General features: G+C 40.2%; 1 protein-coding gene across 4 annotated transcripts in view; it reads right to left on the bottom strand.

The window, feature by feature from the left end:
• The window catches only part of LOC140069734 (potassium channel, subfamily K, member 16-like), a 77,867-nt gene that overhangs the window by 11,232 nt on the left and 47,956 nt on the right, over window positions 1–18,679 (bottom strand). The window contains exon 1 of one of the 4 annotated variants that reach the window (XM_072115789.1): window positions 9,723–9,819. The exons of 1 other annotated variant lie outside the window; for it this stretch is intronic. The gene's annotated coding sequence lies outside the window, so the exon portion shown is untranslated. Of the gene's footprint in view, window positions 1–477; window positions 522–1,495; window positions 1,533–9,722; window positions 9,820–18,679 lie in introns of those variants that run through there. 2 more of the 4 variants (XM_072115787.1, XM_072115785.1) reach the window with 2 other exon arrangements.

Raw genomic sequence — 18,679 nt, forward strand, 5'->3', positions numbered from 1 at the left:
CCACTGTGACAGGTATTAAACTGGGGATTGTGTCGCACGCGATTGGATTGTGGTGCAATGGCGTTGACTTTCATGCGACAGAAATCGGGGGGCGTGTCATCAGACAATCCGACTGATTCGGACTGAGGGCAGGATTTAATATTCAAATTGTGTCTCATCCAATGCACTTACATACACCAGGAAGAAGAAGGTGAACTCCGGCGGACCTGAGCGGGGAAGCGACACATGCAGAAAATCTTAGTGAATCGCGGCACAGTGCATTGATGTCGGACAATGCACTTCGGGTGAACTCCGTCGTCCAGGTAAGTAAATGTGCCCTATATTTACTATGTATTAGAGCATTTACTGTGTAGTGTATTGTGAGCTTCTAGGATCAGGGTGTTTACTGTATATTAGCTCCTATGGCAAGCTATATCTACTATACTGTATATTGTACCATACACTCCTACGAACATCCCCAAAGAGCAGGGCATTTACCTTATATTAGATTGCGAGTTCCTTATATAAGCAGGGAATTTACCGACTGTGAGCTGCTAGGAGCGAGTGTTTGGCCTTGTTCATGAAAACTGTTTTAGTTGCTCATGGCAACCAGACAGAACTTAGCTTTCATTTTATAAACTGCAGAGGGAGAATGAAAGCTGAGCTCCTATTGGTTGCCACAGCAACTAGAACAGTTTAGCTCTCAGGCAATTTTCATAAATCTCCTCTAAATGACTATTACCTCATGACATCTCATGGAGGAGCTACAGTCCAAAAGCTCAACTCCTTTCTGAAAAAATTGTGACTCCCCAATGTTCCTCTAGTTTAAAATAGTGGTGAAAAGGAAGCAGGTCCATGTCCCTGCTGTTTTTCCAATTGAATGGGTTCTAATTGTGACCCACTCAGAACAGCATCAGTTAGGGTACATCATCATTCAGTAGTTGGTAGAGAACAAGTCTACCAATGATCCTGCTATTTTGATATCTATTTTAGATTTTTTTTCATGTATTTTTTTTTTTAGAAAACTATGGTATGTGAATAGGCCCCAACACTTTTAGAGAAATGTAATGCTCGGTTGTTACATGGGGGTTTTGTAGTGAAATTGTGGAATAATCTGAACAGACAGGCAGCTTTACCGTCAATTTTGTGGTAAAGCTGTGGAAATAACACAGCAACCCACATTGTAAAAACTCAGCTTAATGGTTTTCTTTTCAACCACAAAATGATTAAAATACTTTTCTGGCCCCATATACTACTAATGCCCTATCCATATGATAAGTTATTAGTAGTTGAGCATTGGAGTTGTGACACGTTGCTCCACCATTGATCAACTGGTACTGGATAGGACATTCAAAGTATACGTGGCTGGTGAACCCATTTAAAGTGAACCTGTCTCCACATTTTTCATAATTCAAGCTACTGACAGGTTCTCATACAGCCTTATGAACTACTATCAATTTTTTTGTGGTAATCATGTTTCCCCCGCATCCCCATAAAAACTACTGTAGAAACTTACACTGCATGTAACCAGAACTAGGCGTGAGTCAGGAGCCTGGCCAGCTCAGCTAAGTCCAGCCACCCCTCTCTGCTTCTCTTCCCATTTCTTATACGTCACTTGGCCAATCGGGTGAATTCTTGCAGGTGCATGGGGACTTGAATTAGCTTGAATTAAGAAAAATGTGGTGATAGGTTCATTTAAGGGCTGTTTGATGGGTATCTGCCAGGACTCATTCTGAAAAGGGGTCCATTTACAAATCATGGATGGCACGGTGGCTTCGTGGTTAGCATTACAGTCTAGCAGCACTGGGGACCTGGGTTCAAGTCCCAGGGTCAACATCTGAAAAGAGTTTGTATGTTCTCTCCGTGTTTGCGTGTGTTTCCTCCAGTTTCCTCCCACACTCCAAAACATACTGGTAGGTTGATTAGATTGTGAGCCCCATTTGGGACAGGGACCAATTTGGCAAAATCTGTGCAGCGCTGTGTAATCTGTGTGCACTATTTAAATAAAGAATTATTATTATTATTATTAATCACATAAATGAATGGGAATTGAGTGACCCTTATTCTCTATTGCCTCAGTCAATCCAGTTCTTGGTTATTTACATAGGAAGCCAACATATCAACTGAGCAACTCTTCCTGCATTAAAGAACCCTCCTATGTTTATAATTTTTTTTTTCCAAAAAAAACAAAACATAGCCGGGTGGGCATATGTCCGGCGTGATAGGAACAGAACGTGATAGGGATAGAACATTACAACATCAGAACCAAGTTAAATACAGCACCAGAGCCAACAGCTCTAGAAGTAAGTTATATACATAAATACAGTACAAGAACCGAGCCCAATACATACAATAAATACAGTTCCAGAACCAAGTGTAATACATACAGAAAAAACAGCAACAAAACCAGGACGGTACATATTTACAGAACCAGAAACCAGCTCAGTACATGAATACAACACCAGAACTCTGCCCAGCTCAATATACATGTTGAGCACTGACGGCAGAGCTGGGAGCTCATGGGTAGTGTTGAAGAGATCCGAAACACAAAGTTTGGGTTCGTACTAAACTTTGTAGGTTCAGGTACCCCAGATCAGCCTCCAAACTATTAGAAGTGTCTAGGTTTAGCTGAAAACACTACCCCCGCTGTTATTGGTGCTAATCGTCGTTGCTCATTCTTTAAATGCTGCTGGATTTTAATCTCTGTGGCCTGGCACTAGCATGCAGTCATAGGGAGCAAGGACCCTCCCCAAAATGGCAACTAACAACGGCCGTATTTTGAATGCTTCTGGCAACTTTGCAAGTGGCTTTAAAACAGTTAACACCTGCAATTCGCTGTTATTGGTAGTTACTGGATCTGTTTAAGCCAAACACAAATTTTTACGGGTCTGCTTATCATGACTCATGAGTAGTAGCAGGGGCGAAACACTACACCACAATGGTAGCAGCCATAGTAGCTGCTATGGGGCCCACCATGTGAGGGGACCCAGGCATCTGGGGTATTGAGTGTGTATTGGGTGTATGCTGTGTGTGTGGTGTGTATATAATGTATGTGTGTGCATATGCTTTATGTCTGTATATGGTATTGTATGTATGTGTGCATTTTCACTAGAGTATATGTGTGTATATGTGATGTGTATATGATGCATGAGTGTTTATGGTACTTGTATCAATGAAATAGAAAGAACTCCAGCACTTCCACGAAAGATTTAATAAAATTCTATTCTTTATTATCTTCATTGAAAGTCCATTGCAAAACAGTTTGAATTGCACCTAGTCACAGAGGCTAAAACCAATGTGTTTCATCCAATTAGGACTAAATCAGCTGCCACTGTGCTGGATACCTCCCATGCACCACATGCACACTCATATATATGGACACAATCACACACATATCCATATATATATATATATATATATATATATATATATATCCTTATGTTTGTCTTGTAATGGCCATCCCTGCTCCACCTCAGAAAGATACAGCACAGTCCAGGACCTCTCCTAACCAGCTCTGCAGCACAGCAATAATCACCCTCCACCTCTTTTCTGACCCGACTGTTTTCGGGCTCATTCCCACAAATGTAATGGGAACCAATATGTGGCCGCACCATTTGGGACTGGACATCAGTCCCCATTTACGCATATGGCATCCAGTCATGGTGCAGTGAGCACATGTTCTTTCTCCACACCGTGAAGGTGCATGGCAAAAATAGGACATGTCCTATATTTCGTCATGTTACAGCGCCGGCCCTGCGCTTCTCTAGGGAGAGATTAGGGGTGAGCAGCTCTCATCCCTCTACCTCTCCAGCGCAGGGACATGTGCCCTTACTTAGGAAACAGGTAGAGGAAACTCCTGCTTTCACATGGAGGGGGGTCCTTACCACTGAAACTATTGGGGTTTAACCTCTGTGACCACCACGAAATCTGAGAATGGGCTTACAGCATTGGATCATGTAGTTAAGGCCAACAGCAGCTTTTTATACGTGAAGTTGGCAGCGATGCAGCAAAGGTAAAATTCTCACACCCAGAAGGAGATTTTTCAGGATTTTATCAATATGCCAATATACCATTGCTGTGAAGAATACTTTAATGCAAAAAAAAAAAACAGTCAAAGTCTACGGGAAAATTGCTTCCAACTGTACTAGAACACTGGAAATTGTTTTATGATGGAAAAATATTTTAATATCACTCTGTAGCAATAAAGTTTGTACCATGGGCTTTATGTCATGGAAAATTGCTTTGTACCACTGAAAATAAAAAAAAAACTGCTAGCCTAATATTATTTTTTCTTATTGCCTGGGAAACAGTATTGTTATATTTCTATCTCATATACTGTATCATGCTACATGTGTACAACTATCTACATTTTAGTTTGTAGTATGGTGAGCAGTACAATCCCATAGTTCTGGGCAGGTTCCTTAGGGTGTGGTCACACGTGGCACTTAAAATGCATTTCAGGGGCGGGGTTTGGCACGCTCATATCTGCATCTCTACTGAAACACAAGCATCAGTAACTAGCACGCAGTGTTTTGCATTGTGTACATTAGAAACACCAGGTGCTTGTTGGCGATCGCATGAGATCAAGCCGAACCACCGGGCGATTGCATTGCTTTTCTAAAGCCACTGCAAGTGCCGATTGTCCCTGTACCATCTTATTTTTAGCCCTAATAAATTGCAATACTATGGTATTTGAGATGTTTTAGGTTTCAATTGAATGCAGATGTTTGTTTGATGCTTTTAAGGGTTTGTCCACTGTGTAGAGAAGGGCCAGCAGGAATGGGAAGTAGATATCTCTATACGCTATTTCTTGGATATTCAACGGACTAGTAGGCTTTGATACCATTCACTTTACTCTCATCATTCAGATATTGTAAGGATTCTGGGGTAGTGGACAATGATGTAAGCCGACACCAGGGAGCGGGTTGGACTTTCTGCGGCGTGGTACCACCAGGTCACTCCACAGGCACGACTTGTCCGCGGTGGTGGCGAAGGCGAGGTGCAGAATGGTGAGGCAGAGACGGAGTCGGGTCAGGCAGGAGGTCAGGACAGGCAGCACAGGATCAGAGTCAGTGACATAGCGGAAGGTCAGGACAGGCAGCACAGAAGCAAAGTCAGGAACAGAATCGAGGTCACAACTGGAAATCAGTCTAAACACACAAGGCAAGGAACACAGCTTTCTCAATGGCATGGAAGCACAAAGATCTGGCGGGGCATGAGGGAAGATGCTGGTTATTAGCGGCGTGCTGGACCTTGAGAAGCCGGCTTGCGCATCCACGCCTTCTAGCGCTGGACCGCGGACAGGTGAGTGCGTCTGCTGCAACGCTGAGGGGGAACAGTGAGGCACACGGGTGTGCCTGCGACCTGAGAGGAGGGTCGCAGGAGCACCCGTGACAGATACTCATTGATGGATGTTGAGGTTTTTTTGCAGAGGCTGCTCATATCTCTTTGCTTCTCAATACTACTTGAACGTAAACCACATTTTAGCCATTTGATAAGTCAAAAGTATGGGAAATAATGGTTGACATTTGCATTGATATTTCTTAATATTCACTAAATGGTAAACCACGGACATTTTTCACTCTAATTTTACAAATTAGTCACACAAAGGGTTAATATAGTCCATTAAACAATATTCTAGAGTAAAGTTCTCAAAAAAATTGGCATAAAACAAAGGTATACTAAATGTGGGCAATAACATCTTAGTTCTGCTGCATGTGCAGGTCTCTTTATGGTAATGTTCTAATTATGAGATATTTGACCTAAATTGGTGGATTAGGTTAATGTTTTACGTGAATTTGTTTTACAGATTGGAGTAATTCTAGATTATCCTGCTTAGCTACTTTAACCATGTTCCCGGCATGCATGAAAGGATGTGATTGTGCTTCTGAAAAGACGTGCAATAGGTGCGTCCTGTCTCAACTACAAGCTACACCTCCTGTAATAAATGTAACATTCATAAGACAAACTCGTAGGTATTTTTCCATCACCAGGCGTCCCACAAACCTTTTAGACCAGACTCATCTCTGAAAGGTCTTTTTAGAGCAAAGCACAGTCAGCATGTGCTAGTGTATCATTCATTACATTATGTCTGTTTATGCTAGGTTATTGAATACTCCTCAGTATGGCCGCCTGCCCGGGATGGCTCTGCAGATGAAGATGGCATACTCCCCCTCAAAACCGCCACGAAGAGGTGCTGAGATCCAAGATATGTAATCCTGGTATGTGTTTGATAAGCAGAATTAATAATTCCTGAGAAACAAGACCTGAAATTGGACTGTTCGGCATTGAGACATAGAAGGGACTTTCATTTATCAGATTTTTAAGAGGTATTTCCTTCTTCTTACTACGCTTACATCTGTGGAGGCATTAAGACCACTGCAAAAACTGGCTTTTGTCAGGGTATTCAGCTACAATTTCTCTGCGGTGGAATTGAGTGGTGCAAAGGTTAAAATGTTCATGGAGAGTCTGCAGCAATAATTGACATACCATGGTCTGTATGTTGAGGAGAAGTTTTTTGAGGGGCATCCCTTGAGTGCCACAAGGATCCAGCTCCCCAACTGCTATCCTGGCTATCATGGCCAACTTCGGACCACTCACCTTTCTTCCTCTCAAATCTCAGAAACTCACACTAGCTGTCATATCACATGCATGCTCAGTAGAAATCTGTGTAATCACCGGCTATGGCTATTGTGCACACATGTGGTTTTATCTAGCAGAAGATTAATGTTAGGAGGTGGCCCATAACTGGCCATGATAGATGTCTCAGGGTTGATTTAAAGTTGGAGAACCAGAATCTTGCAGGATCTGGAAAAAACCTTCAATTCTTCATTTACATAGTAGGTATTTTAAGGGTGAAGTAGTAGTACTATGGGAAAGAAACAAATACGTGGAAACTGTCTCAAAGACCCCACAAGACAATGGGTTGAATTAATTATTTGTGTAGCAGGGTCCATTTTTTTGGCACACAAATTGTGTGATAATTTGGCGCACATCAGAAAGTGGCTGAAATGGCTCTCCGCATAGAACTTGAACTTGGTAGAGTTGCTTTTTGTTGGTCTAAGTTTGCACCAAAAATTATACAAAAAAAAGTAGCAAGATTCAAAAGCTGTGCACAAATTGAGCGACCAAAAAAAGTAGCTAAATTGTGGCACTGATTTATAACAAATATGTCGCACATGGTGCAGCAACAAACAAAAAAGGTCACAAAGCCAATAATAAATGCCCCAAATGTTGGGTCGAACCAAGGCTGAGACATATCTGTCGAAATGCGGTGGTCTACATGTTTCATGGCTGTGCTTCCGCCACTCAGTGGCTCAATGTCTCAGGCTCCGCAAGTTTGTAGCTGGAAAACACTTGCCCTTTGCTGCGCCAGATTTATCCCTGTGATGATGAATTCTGGTGCAGGACAAGACTGTCGGTTCCTACTTTAGACCTACTTTTAATTGAGCGCACGGATGATTTTCTGTAAGCCACGCCCTTTCTAGCGAGGTCACGACCATTTCCTGGCGGCCACGCCCCCTTAATTGGACAAGTTGAAAAGTCCCAAAAAAGGTCTAAAAGCCTTGATAAATGTGCCACAAGGCATTTTAGACAGTGTTTTTGGTGCAAAACCACTAGAATTGTGGCACAAGTGCATTTATAAACCCCCCCCCCAGTATGTATGGACTGTTTTAATATTTTTTTTAATAAATCAGATTTGTTTTTTGCTTTAACAACTGTGTATAAGGACGCAAAGGATAAAGGGAATTCATTTCCACTTCTGCACTTTTGCTTTCACCAGTTGTTGTTCTATAAGAAGGCAGATTCATGTGCTAATTTTTAAATTTTTTTTCAATAATGCTTATACAGTTTAAAAAAGACAAGAATAAAAGGGATATGTCAGGCATGAAAGATTTGGAAACCAAAACATTAGCCAGCAAAAAGACCCACTCAAAATATCAATTTATACTGCAGGATTTTAGTAGTAATAATAATGATACATCTTGATTTCTAAAGCACCATTATATTCTATATAGTTTTACAGATTGCAGGGACATAAACAAATTTAAAAAAAGACATTACAGCTTACCCCACAAGTCTTTATGTTTAAATCATAGTTCTGTATTGAGTTTTTTCATGAATAAAATTTATCCACTACCAAAAAAAGTAGCTAAATTGTGGCACTGATTTATAACAAATATGTCGCACATGGTGCAGCAACAAACAAAAAAGGTCACAAAGCCAATAATAAATGCCCCAAATGTTGGGTCGAACCAAGACTGAGACATATCTGTCGAAATGCGGTGGTCTACATGTTTCATGGCTGTGCTTCCGCCACTCAGTGGCTCAATGTCTTAGGCTCCGCAAGTTTGTAGCTGGAAAACACTTGCCCTTTGCTGCGCCAGATTTATCCCTGTGATGATGAATTCTGGTGCAGGACAAGACTGTCGGTTCCTACTTTAGACCTACTTTTAATTGAGCGCACGGATGATTTTCTGTAAGCCACGCCCTTTCTAGCGAGGTCACGACCATTTCCTGGCGGCCACGCCCCCTTAATTGGACAAGTTGAAAAGTCCCAAAAAAGGTCTAAAAGCCTTGATAAATGTGCCACAAGGCATTTTAGACAGTGTTTTTGGTGCAAAACCACTAGAATTGTGGCACAAGTGCATTTATAAACCCCCCCCTCCAGTATGTATGGACTGTTTTAATATTTTTTTTAATAAATCAGATTTGTTTTTTGCTTTAACAACTGTGTATAAGGACGCAAAGGATAAAGGGAATTCATTTCCACTTTTGCTTTCACCAGTTGTTGTTCTATAAGAAGGCAGATTCATGTGCTAATTTTTAAATTTTTTTTCAATAATGCTTATACAGTTTAAAAAAGACAAGAATAAAAGGGATATGTCAGGCATGAAAGATTTGGAAACCAAAACATTAGCCAGCAAAAAGACCCACTCAAAATATCAATTTATACTGCAGGATTTTAGTAGTAATAATAATGATACATCTTGATTTCTAAAGCACCATTATATTCTATATAGTTTTACAGATTGCAGGGACATAAACAAATTTAAAAAAAGACATTACAGCTTACCCCACAAGTCTTTATGTTTAAATCATAGTTCTGTATTGAGTTTTTTCATGAATAAAATTTATCCACTACTTTGTTGCGTGATCTTTTATATAATGTAATATACGCTTGACTGTCAGCTCTAACGTCAACTACATATTTATACATATTTACACATTAATACATTTGTGGCACAAGTTTTTTTTTCTGGCACCAGATTTTAGCAGTGGGTTGCACTGTGATGTTATAAAGTATCACATGGCCTAATATATTAAGTACACCCTAAAAAGAACAAATGAGAGTCACAAATAACAAACCACATTCATGAAGGGGTGTAGAAAAAGTGCAGATTAAAGAGCTGCACCAAAATTGAGAAACAAAAAGAATACATTTTGAGTGTCCTAAAAAAAAATCGAAATTTTGAGCTGATAAATCTGGTGCACATGGCGCAGCTACAAAACATAAAAAACTGTCTGCCAAAAAACTGTTGCAAAGCCAATTATAAATGTCCAATAAAAAGTAGAGCATGTTCTAGTCAGAACCATTTTTGACGATCACTCACATACTAAAGTTTATGAGGGACCATGGAAAAACGGACGTCGTAGCCAAGAACCAGCGCTTATAAACCCTTACACGAAATACGAAAGGAAATATTACAAACATATATATTTTAGAACAGAATTGTACTTACAGTGGTGGAGTGAATGGCATGTAGATCCGTAGATCCGGAGTGATGAGCACAGGAGGCATATATCCCAGAGCTCAGGGCATACAGCAGCAGGCAAAGTCTCCCAATCCACACCAATGAAATATGTATTGATGTTTAAATGCATATCCATTAGATTACAATACAAGCAAAACCATGTATATTGCAAAGCAAGTTTAGGTGTGGCCAAAGCTCTCAGTAGTGAGGACTTATCAGCTGGGTGCAGGAAACCAGTGTGGTCTTTGTGATACTAACAGTCCTTGTATCACCCGAGGTTATGGGTGCAACTGACTACAATTGGAAAGTAAATTAACATATACGTATATATATTTATATATACCATTCATTAGTGCTAACACTGTTAAGGGAAAGCCATAAGGCAGCCCATATACTCTGCCAATATACTACTCCCGTAGCTAATATTCATTTGGATCATATTCATACCCAAGTACAAAATGCATGGAACACACTTTACCCATATAGTGTCGTACTGTACAATAAAAGCTTCAGAACAGTGTAACTACACCTTGTCATACTTTACTCACATTATCAGCTAAACATTATCCAGAGTTTGTCATTGGAGGTCATTTGTCTTTAGTCAGGACATTTGTGCGTGTCATTTCTTGGTTATTCCAGGCTTTGGACTTGTTTGATTTATCTGAGAGGTTGATATATAAGGAAGATATTGCAATTTTCTTTATTAAAAAGTCACACAAAATGTCAAACTCTTCTGCAACCCCTTCTAAAGGTTTTCCTTCTCCTGATTGGGACTGGAGTTTATTTGCGACTTTTTAAACACAATGGGGCACATTTACTTACCCAGTACAGTCTCAATTCCGCGGCACGTTCTCCGATGAGGATTCGGGTCTGCCGGGATCCACTAAGGTCGTGCGCCCGATATCCAGCAGGTGTCGCTGCCGCGCCGAGGTCCACCAGAGTTCACCTTCTTCTTCCTGGTGCATATAAGTGCGTGATCTTGTGACACAGCCCCCGATTTCTGTCATGTGAAAACCGGCGCCAATGCGCCACAATCCAATCGTGTGCACCAAAATCCCGGCGCAAATCGGTGCAAAACGGAAATATTCGGGAAACCCAACGAAGGTGCGGCTACCGGACCCTTAGTAAACGAGCCACAATTTGTGACAAAATTGAGCCACATCTGCATTTTTAACATATATCAGGCACAACACTGAAAAATTATTGTAACGCTAACTTTGCAGGTGAATGGAGAAGTTACAAATTTAGGCGCAAATATACAAATATGAAAAAAAACAAAGTTGCAAATATAAAAGAAAAAAAAAGAAAAAATTCCAACGGTAAATGATGCCCATTGCCAACAAAGAGACAAAATTTGCCAAAACTGTGTATACACATTACCATTATGTGCTTATATGGAACCAAACACGGACCTCGTGATATCATACTTCACTCACCTAGAACAATACTACCTACTGGGCCTGCATAAGTGGCACATGATATTACTTATGTAGAATTATAGTGGAGCACTTGGTCCACAACTGATCGGGTGCTTAGTTCCTCCTCCTCTTGAATGAACTCTCCTAAAGTTATACTGCCCCCTTTTGGGAGCTACATCTATGTCTCCTTAGAGCACCAGAGAATCCTCCGGCTGCACCCTCCACACACAGTATTTGTGACAGCACCCTCACCTATCTGGACCCTATGGATACAGAGGACAATCTAATTCAGTGACGGCAAACCTTTTAGACACTGAGTGCCCAAACTACAACCAAAACCCACATATTTTTCGCAAAGTGCCAAAGCCACAATTTACTCAGTAACTTATTACTCCCTACTCTGTCACAGGTTTAAATTGTATAGGCACCTGAGGACACTAATACAGTAGAAAGAAGGAGAAGAAGTTTGGATCATCATTGTAGCTTCCTTCCAGGGTCCTGGGCTGCCTGGGACTGCAAGAAGCCTTGAGTCCTGTCTAGCGAACTCTGCCTTGGGGTGATGGCATGGGTGCCCATATAGAGGGCTCTGAGTGCCACCTCTGCCACCCGTGCCATAGGTTCGCCACCATTGATCTAATTGTTCTTGTACTGCAGAGGACACATCAGCAGAGAAGACCACCAGTTTTTCTCCAGTTTACATTTTGTGACCGGCATTAAACATAGACTAGACTATGTATGATAAAGTTCAGAAGAAATAAAAGAAAGCAGAAAAATAACTGTGAAATAATAACAAACATCCACCTAGAAGAAGACTCTCAAGGATCCATCTACAAATCAAACTTCTGCACTACAAACTCATAATGCAACATTACAACTGTGTATACAAGATCTACGTTTTCCTGTCCAAGGCCTTTAACCAGCGTCCAAGTCTCCTTCTGGGGATGACATAGTGGACGGTGCACCTGCAAGCATTTGTGAAAATATGTTACTGTATGGAATGTAATTGTGAAGCCAGAACTGTAAGTGATTGATATTAAACAGAATAATATCTTCCCACTGTTCTTTGTCAAACTAATGTAGCATATGAGGAGGAATCTAAAAGCCCTTCTACAGTATAATAATGATGGCAATAATTGTTATTATAGAGCATGGGTCGGGAACCTTATTGTCTGAGTGAGCAATATACACATATTTTAAAATGTAATTCGTTGAGAGTCATACAATATGCACATATCTCCCAGTAGATAGGTAGCTACAGGACATGCTCCCCAGTAGATAGGTAGCCACAGCACATGCCCCCATTAGATTGGTAGCCACAGCACATGGCCCCCAGTAGATAGGTAGCTACAGTACATGCCCCCCAGTAGATAGGTAGCCAAAGCAGATTCCCCACAGTAGATAGGTAGACACAGCACATGCCCCCAGTAGATAGATAGCCACAGCACATGCCCCCAGTAGATAGGTAGACACAGCACATGCCCCCAGTAGATAGGTAGACACAGCACATGCCCCCAGTAGATAGATAGCCACAGCACGTGTCCCCAGTATATAGGTAGCCACAGCACATACTCCCAGTAGATAGATAGCCACAGCACATGTCCCCAGTATATAGGTAGCCACAGCACGTGTCCCCAGTATATAGGTAGCCACAGCACATACTCCCAGTAGATAGATAGCCACAGCACATGTCCCCAGTATATAGGTAGCCACAGCACATGTCCCCAGTATATAGGTAGCCACAGCACATGCCCCCAGTAGTCACAGCAAAAAAAAAAGAAGAAAGTCATCTGCACTCTTGGTGCTCCAATGCTCTTCTCTATGATCCAGGAGCTGTCGCCTAAGCAATGCGGTGATGGTGCCTGGGTCACACAAAGGACGAAGGCAGCAGTATCATTGCTGCCTTCATCCAGTGATCACCTGCATCCCATGTTTGAAGCTCACAAGGACATCTATGAGAGCTGAAAAAGGAGATAGTTTGGATAGGTTGAATTCTCATGAGTCTCTCTTATTGTTTTCTCTTTATAGGTTGATTACAATTGCCATATTTTTATTTGTCCTGTGGAGATGAATGAACTTGAAGTGTTTTCAAGTTGTGCTTTCTGCGTTACACACTCTGTACAATACAATTGTATACCTTATAGATCGCTACAGTGGTTTAGTCAAGATGGTTACACAATGGAAGATATAGGGAAGGTTATTTGGTGCCAATAAACGTTGTCGCCAGTAAAACTCTAATTCTGTACAGAATTTAGGCATGTAAGGTTACATGCATTTTTAAACTAAAACCTATAATTGGAGCTTTATACACTTAACCGAGCGATTGGCGCCAAGGTTTGAACAGTTGAAACCTTCCCTATACCATACATGATATAGGAACTATGTAACACAACTTATAGTGTATAGCGGGATATATCTTGCACAACATGATATGATATCTTCATCAATACTATCTGTAAATGTTTCATATTTTTGTGTGTGTTGCAAATAGAAGCAAGACTGTAAGTGATCTAGATGAGTATTTCAGCCTGAAGAGCTTTCTACTCTTTGTAATGAAATGTTCCACAGCCACTCCCAAGAGAGGGGAGGGGCTGTGGAGCAGCGGAGAGCAGAAAGCTCTTCAAGCTTAAAGACCCACCCAGAGCCCTTTCATGAGCTGCAGTGCTGGATCATAATTTCATTTCTCGCAGTCCTGTCACTACAAATACCACACACAAAGGTATGACTACACAGCTCTCCAGGGACAATACCTAACACTGTCTGCAGCTTTGTATGTTAAAAAACGCTGACAAATTCCCTTTAAGGTTATTTTTAGAAGACATGTGCATCTGTAGACCTATTCTGCATATTCAGTATGACACAGATATGACTTGATTACTAAAGATGACGATGACTTAGGATAAGTTGCCAATATCAGATCATAGTGATATGTGACTGGCAACCTGCACAAGCTATTCTTTGCTTAACTTTGGAAAAGGAACTAATAACATAGTCACAGCTCCATTCTCTGTGTAGTGGCTGAGTTGGGTTACTGCAGCTCAGCTCCAAGCCAGGTTATAAGGATAGGTCATCCATATCTAGATCTGGAGAAACCCCCTTTAAGCCACATCTGAATTTTGTGTCCATCTAACAGACGTTTTATAGTATGAGATAGTGCAGATGAAGGGTTGCTAAGGATTTCACACTAAACAAAAGACAACATAAAGCAGTAATATACAGCAGGGGTCTGACTAGCCTCTGGCGAGGCTTACATTGTGTAATTATCCAGAGTTTTCAAATAGTTTTCCCCTGAACAGACAGAGCTTGTTCACTACAACAGGAACCACACTTAGTTATGGAGACAGCTATTGTTTCTCTCTATGCAATCTGATGGTAAATGAATCATGTTCCATCCAGTGATGGGGCTCTGATAAATCCCAGCACACCAGCAGATACCAGATTTTTTATCATGCTGTCAAGAAAGCATATTTGTTTACAAAGACATAAAACCAAATAATTTTTTTTTACTTAAAACTAAATGAAACTTTTTTACTCTTTTTTATACTATTATAACAATGCAGAACAGAGGCAGACGACCACCGCAGGCACCGAGCCCAGGCAAAACTACTACTTCTGCACCCGTCATAATTATAGAGGAGTCAGGGGCGGACATACCATTTGTACAAACAGCTGCATTATTCCTAAACTATGATATCATGGCCTACAGTATTCCTGTGGTGTGGCTGTCAGTAATGTAATATTACTGAGTAGTGAAATATTGTTCTGTGACACTTTGACATTTCTGTGATATACTTTCTTGTCCCTGTGCTGTTACCTCACTGTTTATAATCTTTATACTGTGACATCACTGTGTTGTTTTATACCTGTATTGTGACATCACCATGTATATATTCCTTTACTGTGACATCACTGTGCGTATCATCTCTGTTTTGTGACATCACTCTGCATATTATCTGTGTACTGTGACATCACTGTGGGTTTTATTCCTGTACTGTGACATCACTGTGTGCATTACCTCTGTACTGTGACTTCACTCTGCGTATTATCTCTGTACTGTGACATCACTGTGTGTTTTATTTCTTTACTGAGACATCACTGTGTGTTTTATTCCTGTACTGTGACATCACTGTGTGCATTACCTCTGTACTGTGACTTCACTCTGCGTATTATCTCTGTACTGTGACATCACTGTGTGTTTTATTTCTTTACTGAGACATCACTGTGTGTTTTATTCCTGTACTGTGACATCACTGTGTGTATTATTCCTGTACTGTGACTTCACTCTGCGTATTATCTCTGTACTGTGACATCACCGTGTGTTTTATTTCTTTACTGAGACATCACTCTGTGTTTTATTCCTGTACTGTGACATCACTGTGTGCATTAGTTCTGCAGTGTGACTTCACTTTGGGTATTATCTGGTAAGGTGGTGTCAATAGGCTAGATTTATCAAGGCTTGTTTTCTTCCGTAACTGTAATAGTGGGCCACATTTACTTACCCGTCCCAGGCGCGATCCCCGATCCTGAATGTCCGACCATAATGAACACTGCCGCGATTCACTTAGATCGAGCGCCCGATATCCTGCATGTGTCGCTTCCCCGCTCAGGTCTGGCAGAGTTCACCTTCTTCTTCCCGGTGCATGTAAGTGCATTGTCTTGCGACATAATTTTAAAGTTAAATCCCACCCTCAGTCGATGGATCGTCAGTCGGCCCACCCCCCAATTTCTGTCGCATGACAGCTGGTGCCATTGCACCAAAATTCGATCGCTTGCAAATCAATCCTCTTTTAAATACCCGTCCCAGTGAGATTGATAAATTACTAAAGAAGCAGATGGAAAAAAGAGAGGCAAAAACAAGCCTAAACAAACAGAGATAAGATAAATGACCCCCATTGCCTGTTAGTCCTTTTTCCTGTTATTTCTTCTTTTCAAAACATTTTTAAAATTGATTATTTGTGAAGTAAAGTATTTGTTGTCATTGGTGTTTTCCTCTCTGGTTGTTTTTTGATAGTTATTACTGTAATATCTTGTTTTATTTGTATATGTACCCTATGATCCATACAGCGCTGCAGAATAAGATGGCACTTATATAAGTAAATAAATTTATAATAATAAACTTTATTATTATAATTACTGTGTTATTAGCATTAGCTCATTAGCATGTTTTTTGTATCATTCTTTATTGAGCATGAAAGAATTTAACAAAGCATACATAGACAGCATGCGGGTCCAAATAGTTTGAAACAGTACATTTTACATCAAGTAGAGCATATTTTTTTAAAGATTTTAGAAGAAAGGAGGCCATGGAAAACAAATATAACAATTATTATTCTTCTTATTATAATTATTATAAGAAGATTACCACAGTCACGGTGCCTGGATCTGTAAGTAAGGGTCCCTGGTTTATCATGATGGATTTTGATGGTAGATTTACTTAAAATACCAAGTCACCAAATGGTTAACCCAGGAAAAAATGAAATCGTCTATATACTTAAAAGAAAGTATACTATGCTCTTCTGTACATCATGGAAGCCTCTGTAAAATGGGGCATATGGATATGTGGAAAGCAGTGTACACATATACTCCTTATCCCTCAGACGTAGGATGGGGGTTACTTTAACATCTGAACTTTATAAGGTTAGGAAATGTACATTTCTTTTTTGGACATAAATCATTAAAGAGAAAAAGTGGTGGTTTCAGTCTCTAAATTTATGGAGAATGTATAGATATGTTTAATGTTTTGTTTCCAGATTCAACAAATGTCATGAACATCTGCGGATAAGAACTTTCTCTCCAGAATACTTGTAATCTAATCTGGCAGAAGGAACTTCTATCTGTGTAGTACAGTATCTGTACACATTCCTATCTCGCCCTCCTATTAACTCCATACTAATCATATTACTATCTACTCAGAAGCAACACAGGATGTTGGTAAAACCTGCTAATGACCGCATGTTTAGTATGCTAGCGCTGGCATGACGTACCTGAATCATGCTCTGTACCATAGCAGGGGAGGGAGGGGGATGGTGCGAAGGAGACAGACACAGGCCGACAGGCGGCTGCAACTGCCCTCCATTCTCCCTTCCCTACATTCTGCTAGCAGGGGGAGTCAGGTAATGTTAAATAAACTCTTATAAAATAGTGTCAATATTAAGGATGCTGACTGCTGACAAAAGCATTTTTAAGATCAGGATAGGATAGGCTATTGAATCCTGTCGGCAACCAAAAAATCACATTACCGTTGACAGGTTCACTTTAAAGGGAACCTGTCACTACATTTTTTACAAATACAGCTGGTGGCAGGTTACCATAGAGCCATTTTAACTAATTTCATCTTTCTTTTAGCTAAAAATGGTTCCCCTCAGATTCCCATATATGCAACTTTATAGTTTTGCCTGGTATCCCAGGATGTCTATAGCAAGTCGAGGAGGGCGAGGCCTCCTCAAGCTGAATCTAACAGCTCCTACCCATATTTTCTCTGGATGCAGAAGTAATGTCATGTGACCAGGATGACATCATTGCAGGTCGTTAATATTAGCAAACTGTACATTAAGCTTATATGTCATGAAATCACAGCAGCCTGCATGTAGAAGAGCAGAAGTCCATGCAGGCATGCTGTGAATTTTTTATGTGATCAGATATATGTGTGGGCTACAGCTTGCTAATGCTAAGAGGCTTAAAGACCTGTGATGATGTCACCCTGGTTACATGACATGAGGACACGTCCCAACTTACTCTACCAGGCAAGTTTATAACTTTGATTTTATAGGGATCTAATTGAACAAATTTTTAGCTAAAAAAAAGGGGTCAGATAGTTACTAGGGATCTATAGGAACCTGCCACTAGCTGTATATGTAACAAATGTGGTGACAGGTTCCCTTTAAAATCAAGGCCTTTTTCCATTGTTGCGTTCATTTCAAATACCATAACATTTTTTTATTTTTACATTTATAAAGACATATGAGGACTTGTGACCTGCTGCTAGTGCTACTAGTGGCACTAGTAAATATTAAGTTCCGAAAGCTGGGGAAAATATCCAAATGTGGTGGAATTTACAAAAAATATATGTTTGTGCCACTTTCTTATGGTCTTTTTTTTATGGCTTATTACTGTGCAATCCGAATGATTCACCCCTTTTATTCTTTGGTTTATTGCAATTACCCACTTTACGTAGTTTTAATATTACTTAATAACTTTCAAAAATGTTAAGCTTTGGAAAAAATGATTTATTCAACATCCGTCTCTTTGTACAATAAACTGTATGTAGCTGTATAAGGTTTTGTTTTTCAGTGGGACAAGCTTTTTAGTTCATATTTTTATGGGTGACAAAATTGCAAATAAGTCGTTTATGCACATTTTGCCTATTATTGAATTTACTATAGGGAAAATTATTTTTATATTTTAAAAGATCAGACACTTTTAGCTGCAAGGAAAATTAATATGTTTCTTTTTGGTTATTTGAATGTCGTACTGTGAATTATTAGAATTTTTTCCATTTTATTATTTTTTTTATACTACATTTTTTTCAGG

The sequence above is a fragment of the Engystomops pustulosus genome, chromosome 7 (assembly GCF_040894005.1).
Source record: "Engystomops pustulosus chromosome 7, aEngPut4.maternal, whole genome shotgun sequence".
Classification (NCBI taxonomy): Eukaryota; Metazoa; Chordata; class Amphibia; order Anura; family Leptodactylidae; genus Engystomops; species Engystomops pustulosus.